Source organism: Elephas maximus, chromosome 25 (genome assembly GCF_024166365.1).
Source record: "Elephas maximus indicus isolate mEleMax1 chromosome 25, mEleMax1 primary haplotype, whole genome shotgun sequence".
Classification (NCBI taxonomy): Eukaryota; Metazoa; Chordata; class Mammalia; order Proboscidea; family Elephantidae; genus Elephas; species Elephas maximus.
This window is the reverse complement of record NC_064843.1, coordinates 40885753-40897370: the sequence shown is the minus strand read 5'-3', so window position 1 is coordinate 40897370 and position 11618 is coordinate 40885753. Positions and strand designations below refer to the sequence as shown.

The 11618-nt window shown below is 41.4% G+C and overlaps 1 protein-coding gene across 6 annotated transcripts in view; it reads right to left on the bottom strand.

The window, feature by feature from the left end:
• Nucleotides 1–11618, bottom strand: part of TGM6 (transglutaminase 6) — a 138967-nt gene that overhangs the window by 96930 nt on the left and 30419 nt on the right. The gene's annotated exons all lie outside the window — the stretch shown is intronic.

Below are 11618 nucleotides of genomic sequence, written 5' to 3'. Positions count from 1 at the left end.
AAGGAGCCCTGGTGGCGCAGTGGTTAAGGCACTCAGCTGCTAACCAACAGGTCAGCAGTTCGAATCGCCCAGCTGCTACATGGGAGAAAGCTGTGGTAGTCTGACTCTGTGAAGGTTTACAGCCTTGGAAACCGTATGGGGCAGCTCCACTCTGTCGTATTGGGTTGCTGTGAGTCGGAATCAACTTGGCGGCAGTGAGTTTGGACACCGCAATCCAGATAATCTATACCAAATACCTCTTCAACATGTCAGCCAGAGTAGGAACTTCTCAAATAAGCATCAGACACTATTCTGCCTTGTAAGCAGCTTCTAGTTAGCCTTTTTCTTCTACTAAAACCCTCTAAGCCACAGACACATTGATATATGCTGCCTATAACATTTTGCTATTACTTAGAAGTAAGTTTCTACAACCTACGTGGAAATCTCCTTCATGATTTTTCCTATTATGAAAAGGGAGTGGTACATATAAAAAGTCACTTAGGCTGGCAGGCTTCCATGTGTAGGAGACAGTATATGTGTGAAAATGGCGCAGGAGTAGCGTCTGAACCTGCCCAACTTCGGGGGGATAATGGCTAGGATCAGCCCAAAGCTGATTCCCTTGAGGTGGACGTCAGACATACCTCCACTCCCCCAACCTGTTTACCAACTCTGACACCAGCTGTCTTCCCCACGGCACTCTCTGCTTCTCTTCAGGGTTCAATCAACCTTTGCAATGGCTGCAGAGAACTCACAAGCCATACTTAAGTGGTTTTATTAAGGAACAGGCTACAACTTGGGATCAGCATAGGATCAGGAAGCATGCAGACAAAGCCTCCCTTCTTCAGTGCAGGGTAGCCCTCTCAGTTCCACTCAACCATGCAGGCCTCCTCTCACCCCTCAGGACAAGCCTCTCGGTTCCTTCAGGAATGGCTCCCCTTGGCCCTGCTGTCCGTCACCACTGGCTCTGCCACTGAGCCCCTTCTGGGCCTTTCACTGTCTTCAGCGTTACAACCCTTGACCAGCGTTATAGCTGTTTTAGGGTTCCTTGTCTCCTCTCCCTCTCTGCTTCTTCTCTCTTTTTTCCTTCTGCTTCTTTTTGTCTGGAAAAATCTTTGTGGGGTTGGCTGCTTATATACATAAACTACTCATGAATTTCAAGGCATGGCCCTCCCACAAGGGCCACGAACTGACCAATCCCCTCACGGTAAGCCACAGACACTTTCATTTGTAGAGTTTATTGACCAATCCCTGTAAGGTGCACAGCAATCACAGGGCAGGCTGTAGCCCATGACCAAACAAAAATTATCAAAACCAAGTTGCTAGAGGCAAAAGGACAAATATTGTATAAGACCACTATTATAAGATCTTGAGAAATAGTAAACCTGAGAAGAACACATACTTTTGTGGTTACGAGGAGGGGAGGGAGGGAGGGTGGGAGAGGGTTTTTTATTGATTAATCAGTAGATAAGAACTGCTTTAGGTGAAGGGAAAGACAACACTCAATACATGGAAGGTCAGCTCAATTGGACTGGACCAAAAGCAAAGAAGTTTCCGGGATAAAATGAATGCTTCAAAGGTCAGCGGAGCAAGCGCGGGGGTCTGGGGAACATGGTTTGCGGGGACTTCTAAGTCAACTGGCAAAATAATTCTATTATGAAATCATTCTGCATCCCACTTTGAAATGTGGCGTCTGGGGTCTTAAATGTTAACAAGCGGCCATCTAAGATGCATCAATTGGTCTCAACCCACCTGGAGCAAAGGAAAATGAAGAACACCAAGGCCACATGACAACTAAGAGCCCAAGAGACAGAAAGGGCCACATGAACCAGAGACCTACATCATCCTGAGACCAGAAGAACTAGTTGGTGCCCGGCCACAATCGATGACTGCCCTGACAGGGAGCACAGCAGAGGACCCCTGAGGGAGCAGGAGATCAGTGGGATACAGACCCCAAATTCTCATAAAAAGACCAAACTTAATGGTCTGACTGAGACTGGAGGAATCCCGGCGGCCATGCTCCCCAGACCTTCAGTTGACACAGGACAGGAACCATCCCCGAAGACAACTCATCAGAAATGAAAGGGACTGGTCAGCGGGTGTGAGAGAGACGCTGATGAAGAGTGAGCTAATTATATCAGGTGGACACTTGAGATTGTGTTGGCAACTCTTGTCTGGAGGGGGGATGGGAGGATAGAGAGAGAGGGAAGCCGGCAAAATTGTCAAGAAAGGAGAGACTGAAAGGGCTGACTCGAGAGGGGGAGAGCAAGTGGGAGTAGGGAGTGAGATGTATGTAAACTTATATGTGACAGACTGATTGGATTTGTAAACGTTCACTTGAAGTTTAATAAAAGTTATTAAAAAAAAAAAAAGAATACATTCTGCATCCCACTTTGAAGAGTGGCGTCTGGGGTCTTAAACGCTAGCAAGCAGCCATCTAAGAGGCATCAATTGGTCTCAACCCACCTGGATCAAAGGAGAATGAAGAACACCAAGGACACAAGGCAATTACGAGCCCAAGGGACAGAAAGGGCCACATGAACCAGCGACTACATCATCCCGAGACCAGAAGAGCTAGATGGTGCCCAGCTATAACCGATGACTGCCCTGACAGGGAACACAACAGAGAACCCCTGAGGGAGCAGAAGAGCAGTGGGATGCAGACTCCAAATTGTCATAAAAAGACCAGACTTAATGGTCTGACTGAGACTGGAAGGACCCCCGTGATCGTGGTCCCCAGACATTCTGTTGGCCCAGGACAGGAACTATTCCTGAAGCCAACTCTTCAGACATGGATTGGACTGGACAATGGGTTGGAGAGGGATGCTGGTGAGGAGTGAGCTTCTTGGATCAGGTGGACACTTGAGACTATGTTGGTGTCTCCTGCCTGGAGGGGAGATGAGAGGGTGGAGGGGGTTAGAAGCTGGCGAAATGGACACGAAAAGGGAGAGTGGAGGGAGAGAACAGGCTGTCTCATTAGGGGGAGAGTAATTGGGAGTGGGTAGCAAGGTGTATATGGGTTTTTGTGTGAGAGACTGACTTGATTTGTAAACTTTCATTTAAAGCACAATAAAAATTATTTAAAAATAAAAAAAAAATAAAAAAAATAAAAAAAAACCAAGTTGCTTACAGCTTACCCAGGAAATGCAACAAACCCTCTGGGCAAAAGTAACTTCTCTGGGCTTAGGCAGAACATCTTTCAAGCTGTATTTCCAAAGAACCAAGGCCAAAGGCCACATAAAGGAACTCATTTCACAATACGCAATAGGGTTTATAATATATGAGAAAATCTAAATTACAGGTTGTTAACTCATTAACAAATGCTTATTCAGCTTTTTTATTAGCCCTTTGTGATCTTTGTTGTAGTTTTTGACAATCTGTTTGTGCTTTAGTGGCTTGTACTGGGACTGCTGCACTGCCAAATGAGTAACACTGTACTTGCACTGAGCCACTCAAACACACTCAAACCTGGGAGTTTGGTAACCTTGCCGCGTGAGTCTCTCAGCAGCATGCAAGCTCCAATTGCTCTCACAGAGTGCTCCCCAAGTTTACTTTATTTACTTAGGATCTCTGAGTAACTGAAGGATGGTTCGTTTCTATTTCTGGCCAGTCATCTCCTGTGAGACGAAGTGGTAACTGCAGTTTTGTGACCTAAAATTTTAGTCTTGATCTTTTGACTGTCTGTGATTTGTTGCTGCCCTCTCTTTGGCTTACCTGTAAGCCCACCAAGTAATATAGACTACAATCTGTTACACTCTAGGCTCTTGAGAAATATTTCAGTAGGAGAAGGAACCTCTTTTGTATCTATTCTGTGTTAAACATGAGAACTGCAAACTTTTTACAGTTAATACCCCTGTTAAAGGCATTCACATAAACTCACTATAATTCTAAACCCTTACATGTAAATAAATATGTCATTTCACTAAAGATCATTAGACTTACAGATGCCACTATGGGGAACTTTGCTTTACATCATGACCTTTTACCCCTTCATATTTCTAAACAACTATATTTCTAAAGCACAACTGTATTCATTTAAATTAACCACAGTACAATCATCAGAATCAGAACACTTAATGGCACAATGTTGTTGTTAAGTGCCGTCAAGTCGATTTCAACTCATAGTGACCCCATGTGACAGAGTAAAACTGCCCTATAGATTTCCTAGGCTGTAATCCTTATGGGAGCAGATCACCAAGTCTTTTCTCCTGCAGAGCCGCTGGGTAGGTTTGAACTGCCTACCCTTTGGTTAGCAGCTGAGGACTTAACCATTGCACCATCAGGGCTCCTTAATGGCACAACACTGTTATATTTATACATAACTTATTCAAATTTCACCTGGTATATGTGTGTATGTATGTGTCTGTGTGTTCATGTAATCTCCAAACAATTTAAAACACCTGAGTGTACTCTGACACTTTCAATTACAGTCCAAATCCAGGTTCTTTCTAGCCTTCCCCATTCCATATCAGAATCTCCCGACTCCCACGGTGAGAAACCATCATCAATATGTTCCCAACATGAATGTTTATTCATTTACACAATCTTCAAATTCAAAGATAGTGGTTTCAGAATTGTTGACCCATATTTCTATAAAAAAGAAATATACAAAAGATAGTTCAAGATTGATGTCCTTTTTTTTTTTCTTCCATCAATAGACACAGAGTTGGTCAACTTTTTCTGTAAAGGATCAAACAGTAAATATTTTAAGCTTTGCAGACTACATGGTCTATTCCAACTACTCAACTCTGCCATAACAGAATGAAAGTAACCATAAATAGCTGTGTTCTAGAATACTTTATTTATAAAAATACGTGGCAGGCCAGATTTGGACTTTGGGCTGTAGTTTGCTAACCCCTGCTTTAGGCTGAGTATATGGTCAAAGTTCTCTGTTCAAAGGTTAATTGGTTTGTTTCCCCCATGTTCACTGTGGCCATGTTATTCATGTCAAATACAGTTAGACTTGTTTCTTTCTGTAGTCAATTTTAGAGTTTTGCCCGTATCTTTTTTGCTTTAATTTTATTTCTTTGAGTATGTCAAAGAGAAAAACTATTCAAAAAGGTAACCTCAGAGAAATGGCTTTCCTTCCCATATCCTCTCAACAAAATCCCACATATAAGCCTATAGGTAACCAATCTCACTGCTTTCCGGCTTATGCATCTGTGTTACTTCCTGCAAAAAAGAAAAGGATGTGTAATTTTTTTTTTATTAACTTTTATTTATTTTGTTGTTGTTGAGAATGTACACAGCAGAATATACACCAATTCAACAGTTTCTACCTGTACAATCCAGTGACATTAACTCTTTGAGTCATGCAACCATTCTCATCCTCCTTTTCTGAGTTGTTCCTCCTTCACTAACACACTCACAGCTCCCTAAGGTTCCCACAATCCCACAAGCCACACACTTTACAAAGTGGATGTCATCTTAGTATTTACAAAAAAAAAAAAAGGAAACCAGCAGCTTCTGAGGCTCTAACATTTGATTACTGTCCAACCCACCACGAGAAATGTTTCCTTAGTTACAAACACAGAGAGGACATCTGACTCCATCAAACCACACTCAACTTAATGATCGACTTTTTCATACAGGATTTTTCTTAACACAGGTCAGGTTGAGAACAAGATTTTGAATTCGTTTTTGTATATGGGTGAGGCATGGATCCTGTTTCATTTTCCTGTATGTAGAAATCCAATTCTCCCAATGCATTTTTTTTTTTTTAATTATGCTTTAGGGGCAACTTTACACAGCAAATTAGTTTTCATGAAATAGTTAATATACAAATTGTTTTCTCACTTTGGTTGCCAACCTTGCAACCAACGCTCTTCCCTTCTCCACCCCAGGTTCCCTGTTTCCATTTGTCCAGTTTTCCTGTCCCTTCCTGCCTTCTTGTCTTTGCTTTTGGGCTGGTGTGCCCATTTAGTCTCACAGGATTGAACTACGAAGCATGTTCCTCATGTGTGTTACTGCTTGCCTGATAGACCTATCTAATCTTTGGCTGAGGGGTGAACCTCAGGAGTGACTTTAGTACTGAATTGAAAGCATGTATGGGGGCCATACTCTTGGAGTTTCTCCAGTCTCTGTCAGACCAGCAAGTCTGGTCTTTTTTTGGTGAATTTAAATTTTGTTCTATATTTTTCCCCCGCTCTGTCTGGGACCCTCTATTGTGATCCCTCTCAGAGCAGTTGGTGGTGGTAGCTGGGCACCATCTAGTTTATTCTGGGCTGTCTGGCAGAGATTGTGATAGTTGTGGTCCATTAGTCCTTTGGACTAATCTTTCCCTTGTTTCTTTGGTTTTCTTCATTCTCCTTCGCTCCAGCCTATATGGGACCAGTAGATGTACTTTAGACGGCTGCTCACCGGCTTTTAAGACCCCGGTCGCTAGTTGCCATAGTCAGATGTAGAACATTTTCTTCATAACTGTTATGCCAATTGAGCTAGGTGTTCCCCAAAACCATGGCCCCCAGCTCTCAGCACAGTAACTCCATCCCTCAGGGAGTTTGGATAAATCTGTGAAGCTTCTATAACCTTGCCTTGGTCAAGTTGCGCTGACTTCCCCAGTTTTGTGTACTGTCTTACCCTTCGCCAAAGTTACCACTTATCTACTGTCTATTTAGTGTTTTTCCCTCCCCATCCCTTTCCCCCCTTGTAACCATCAAACATTGTTTCTTTCTGTGTGTAAACTTTTGAGTTTTTAAAATAGTGGTCTCATTCAGTTTTTGACCTTTTGTGATTGACTTATTTAGCTCAGCATAACGTCCTCCAGATTCATCCATGTTATGAGATGTTTTACAGAATCATCGCTCTTTATCGTTGCATAGTATTTCATTGTGTTTATGTACCAGTTTATCCGCTCATCTGTTGATGGGCACTTAGGTTGTTCTCAGAGTTTTGCTATTGTGAATAATACTGCGATGAATACGGGTGTGCTTATGTCTATTTGTATGATGGCTCTTCTCTAGGATATATTCTTAAGAGTGGGAATGCTGGATTGCATGGTATTTCTATTTCTAGCTTTTTAAGGAAGCACAATATCATTTTCCAAAATGGTTGTTCCATTTTACATTCCCACCAGCAGTGCATAGGAGTTCCAATCTCCCCATAACTTCTCCAACATTTGTTATTTTCTGTTTTTTTCATTAGTGACAGTAATGTCAGGGTGAGGTGGTATCTCATTGTGGTTTTGATTTGCATTTCTCTAATGGCTAGTGATCCTGAGCATTTCCTCATGTGTCTGTTAGCCGCCTGAATATCTTCTTTGGTGAAGTGTCTGTTCATATCCTTTGCCCATTTTTTAAATTGGCTTGTCTTTTTGTTGTACAGGTGGTGGATTTTCCTATAGATTTTAGAGATTAGATCTTTGTCAGATATGTCATAGCCAAAAAATTTTCCCAGTCTGTACGTTCTCTTTTTATTCTTTTGGTGATGTCTTTTGATAAGTGTAAATGTTTAATCTTTAGAAGATTCCAGTTATCCAGCTTATCTTCCGGTGTTTGTATATTATTAGTTATCGTATGTATGCTATTTATGTCGTATATTAGGGCCCTAGCATTGACCCTATTTTTTCTTCCATGATTTTTATAGCTTTTGGTTTTATATTTAGGTCTTTGATCCATCATGAATTAGTTTTTGTGTATGGTGTGAGGTAAAGGTACTGCTTTTTTTTTTTTTTTAAACAAATGCACATCCAGTTTTGTTAGTATTATTTGTTAAAAAGACTGGCTTTTCCCCATTTCATGAACTTTCAGCCTTTGTCAAAAATCAGGTGACTGTGGGTATATGGATTTACACGTGGGTTCTCAATTCTGTTCCATGGGTCAATGTGTCTGTTGTACCAGTACCAGGCTGTTTTGACTACTGTAGTTGATAGTAGACTCTATGGTCAGGTAGTGTAAGGCCTTCTACTTTGTTCTTCAATAATGCTTTATTTATCTGGAGCCTCTTTCCTTTCCATATAAAGTTAATGATTAGTTTTTCCATCTTGTTAAAGAATGCTGTTGGTATTTGGATTGGGATTGCATTGTATCTGTAGATTGCTTTGGGTAGAATCGACATTTTCACAATGTTAAGTCTACCTATCCATGAGCACGGTATGTTTTTCAATCTAGGTAGGTCTCTTCCAGTACTGTTTAGTAGTTTTCTTTGTATAGGTCTCTTACATCCCTGGTTACATTTATTCCTAAGTATTTTACTTTTTTAAGGGACTATTGTAAATGGTATTGTTTTCCTGATTTCCTTTTCATAGTTCTCTTTATTGGTGTATAGGAATTCAACTGATTTTTGTATGTTTTTCTTATATCCTGCTACTCTGCTGAAACTATTAGTTCCAGTAGTTTTCTTGTGGAGTCTTCAGGATTCTCTATGTATCATCTGAGAATGACAGTTTTACTTCTTCCTTACCAGTTTAAAAAAAAAAAATTTTTTTTTTTTTCAGTTTGGGTGCCCTTTATTTCTTTTTCTTGCCTTATTATTGCTCTAGCTAGAACTTCTAGCACAATGTTAAATAAGAGTAGTGATAAAGGACATCCTTACCTTGCTCCCGTTCTCAGGGGAATGTTTTCAACTTCTCTGCATTGAGAATGATGTTGGCTGTTGGTTTTCCACAGATGTCCTTTATTATAAGGAGCTCTGGTGGTGCAGTGATTTATAAACCAGCGGCTCTGCTGGAGAAAGACATGGCAGTCTGCTTCCATAGAGATTTACAGCCTTGGAAACCCTATGGGGTTGCTATGAGTCAAAACCGACTCAACAGCAGTGTGTTTGGCTTTGGTTTGGCCTTTATTATGTTGAGGAATTTCTTTTCTATTCCTACTTTATTGAAGTTTTCATCAGGAATGGGTGTTGGACTTCATCAAACGTCTTCTCTGCACAGATTGACATGATCATGCGATTCTTTATGTGGTGGATTACACTGATTTTCTAATGTTGAACTGTCCTTGCATACCTAGTATAAATCCCACTTGATCATGGTGTATCTTTTTTTATACGATGTTGCATTCCATTGGCTAGAATTTTGTTGAGAATTTTTAATCTATATTCATGAGAGATACTGGTAATTTTCTTTTCTTCTGGTGTCTTTACCCAGGAGCGGGGAAGAGGTAGACATGGGTCATTTGTTTGCAGCATGAACCAGGCTGAGGCCTGAGGCTGTAGTGGGGCCCGCAGTGAGGTGGGCCAGTTCCTTCCCCTTGGGGCTGCGGAGCATGGTGAGGAGGGGCTCCAGCCAGCAGGGAGGGGTTTAGGGATTCAGGCTGGTTCCTCTGGTGGCTGTGCAGCATGGTGAGGCAGAGATCCTGCCAGCACGGAGGGGCCAGGGGGGTCTAGGCCAGTTGCCCTTGGGGCTATGGAGCATGGTGAGGTGGGGCTTGAGCCAGCAGCAAGGCATCTGGGCCGGTTGCCCTTGAGGCCACAGAGCACTGCAACATGGGGCTAAGCGGGCTGGGAGAAGTGTGGGGGTTTTGGCAGGTTCCCTTTGGGGCCTCGGAGCACAGTGACACAGGGGCCTAGCTGGCTGGGAGGGGTCTGGGGGTCCAGCCAGTAGGGCTGACAGGGGGTAGGCAGAAGGGTGGGGTTGATGAGGGGGATAGGTGGGTGAAGGCAGTGGCAGAGGGGGCTAGATGGAAGAGGGCAGCAGGGTGGGTTAGTACTGTTGTTACAGAGCTGGGGCTGCTGGGACTGGGTGGTTCTTGCCGATATTCACCAGAGGCGTGAGGGTGGTGGGAGCGTGCTCCTGTAGTTAACAGGTGAGGATCTAGGCTCCTCGAGTTGCAGGCAGCAAACATGGTCTCACTTAGCCCTAAGTGTGTCCGCTCCGTGCCTCTATCTCCTGTTGGGAATTCCGGGGAGTTGCCTTTTTGCATGCAAGGTTGTTGGCGTTATTCTAGGATGGCCATGTACGACTCAGCCGTTTGGCTCTCTACTCCTTCAGCATTTTCTATCAGTTCCTTCTTCTCAGTGGCTTCTGATCTAATACTTTGTCCCTTCAATAGAGGTTCAGGGTTCCAGGGTTGATGTCTGTATCTGTTTTACGGGTCTTTTTTTACAGCAAGATGACACAGTGCCTCTGCCTAGTCCACCTTCTTGGTTCCACCTCAACACCATTTATTGGAGAGACTTTTCTTTCCCCATTGAATGAACTTAGCGCCCTTTTCAAAAATCAGTTGACCATAGATGTACAGCTTTATTTCTGGACTCTCAATTCTATTCCATTGGTCTATGTGTTTACTGTTATACCAGTACCAGACTGTTTTGACTACTGTAGCTGTTTACAACGTTTTAACATCAGGAAATTTGAATCCTCTTACTGTCTTCTCTTTCAACATTGCTTTAGCTATTTGGGGCCTCTTGCCATTCCCTATAAAGTTGAGGATTGCTTTTTCTATTTCTGTAAAGAGGAATGTTAGAATTTTGATGGGGATTGTGTTGACCTTAGATTGCTCTGGGTAGCATTAAATCTTAATATTGTTAATATTCCAATCCATGAACATAAACATCTTCCCATTTAAGTCTTTTTAAATCTCTTTCAGCAGTGTTTTATAATTTTATTGTATTAGTCCTTCACGTCCCGGTTAAATTTATTCCTAGTTATTTACTCTCTTAGATGCTATCGTAAGTCAAATTGTTTCCCTTTCAAATTTCTCATTGCTGGTGTACAGAAACCCAGCTAATTAAATTCCTCTATTAGCTCTGGAAGTTAGATGTGTAATTTTCTTATTTCTGATTTTTAAAAAAACATTCTTTGCACTTGGCTGGTTTCATAATATATCCTGGAATTCATGCCGCATCAGTTCAGAGGGATCTTCCTTATTTATTTATTTAATAGTTTTGTAGAAATTAATTGTGAGGATGTACCACAATTTCCACAACCAATTTACTATATGTGGACATTAGGTTACTTTCAAAATTTTATCTACAGATAATGCTGGAATAAATAATCTCTTATAAATGTATTTTCATATTGATGAAGGTGAAACTTCAGGGTAAATTCCTGTAAGTAGTAGGATTGTAGAGTCCAAGTATATGTAAATTTCATTTTGTTAGATATTACCAAGCTTCCCTCCATAACGGTTGCACCATTTTGCAGTGCCTGTTTCCCTCAACCTTGCCAACAGTGTTTTGTCAATCTTTTGAAATGCTACCAGTGTAACAGGTAAGAATGGTACAGATCTAAGTGTAATTTTAGTTTGCATTTGTCTTAGCAGAAGTGAAGTTAAACATTTTCCCATACACTTAAGGGCCGATGTTGTATCTTCCTTTGTGAACTGTGCTTTCATGTATTTTGCCCCCTTTTTTTTTCTATTCAGCACTTGTTTTTTCCATCAGAGTTTAAATTTCTTTCTACATTAGGGAAAAATAACTCTTCTTATCTGATACATGTGGCAAATATTCCTGAAGTTGTATGTCTTTTGACTTTGCTTTTAATGTCAAATTTATCCATCTCTTTTTATGCATCTGGATTTTTAGCCAAATTTAGAAAGCCTTTTCCTATGCCCCGGTTATAGAAGAATTTATGTATATTCTAGTACGCCTGTGGTTTAATTTATTACATTTAGATATCTGATCATTTGAAAATTTTCTTTCGTATTGGTATGGTCCAGTATTTTATTTTTCTAAATGGGTATCTAGTTGCCCAACATTATTTA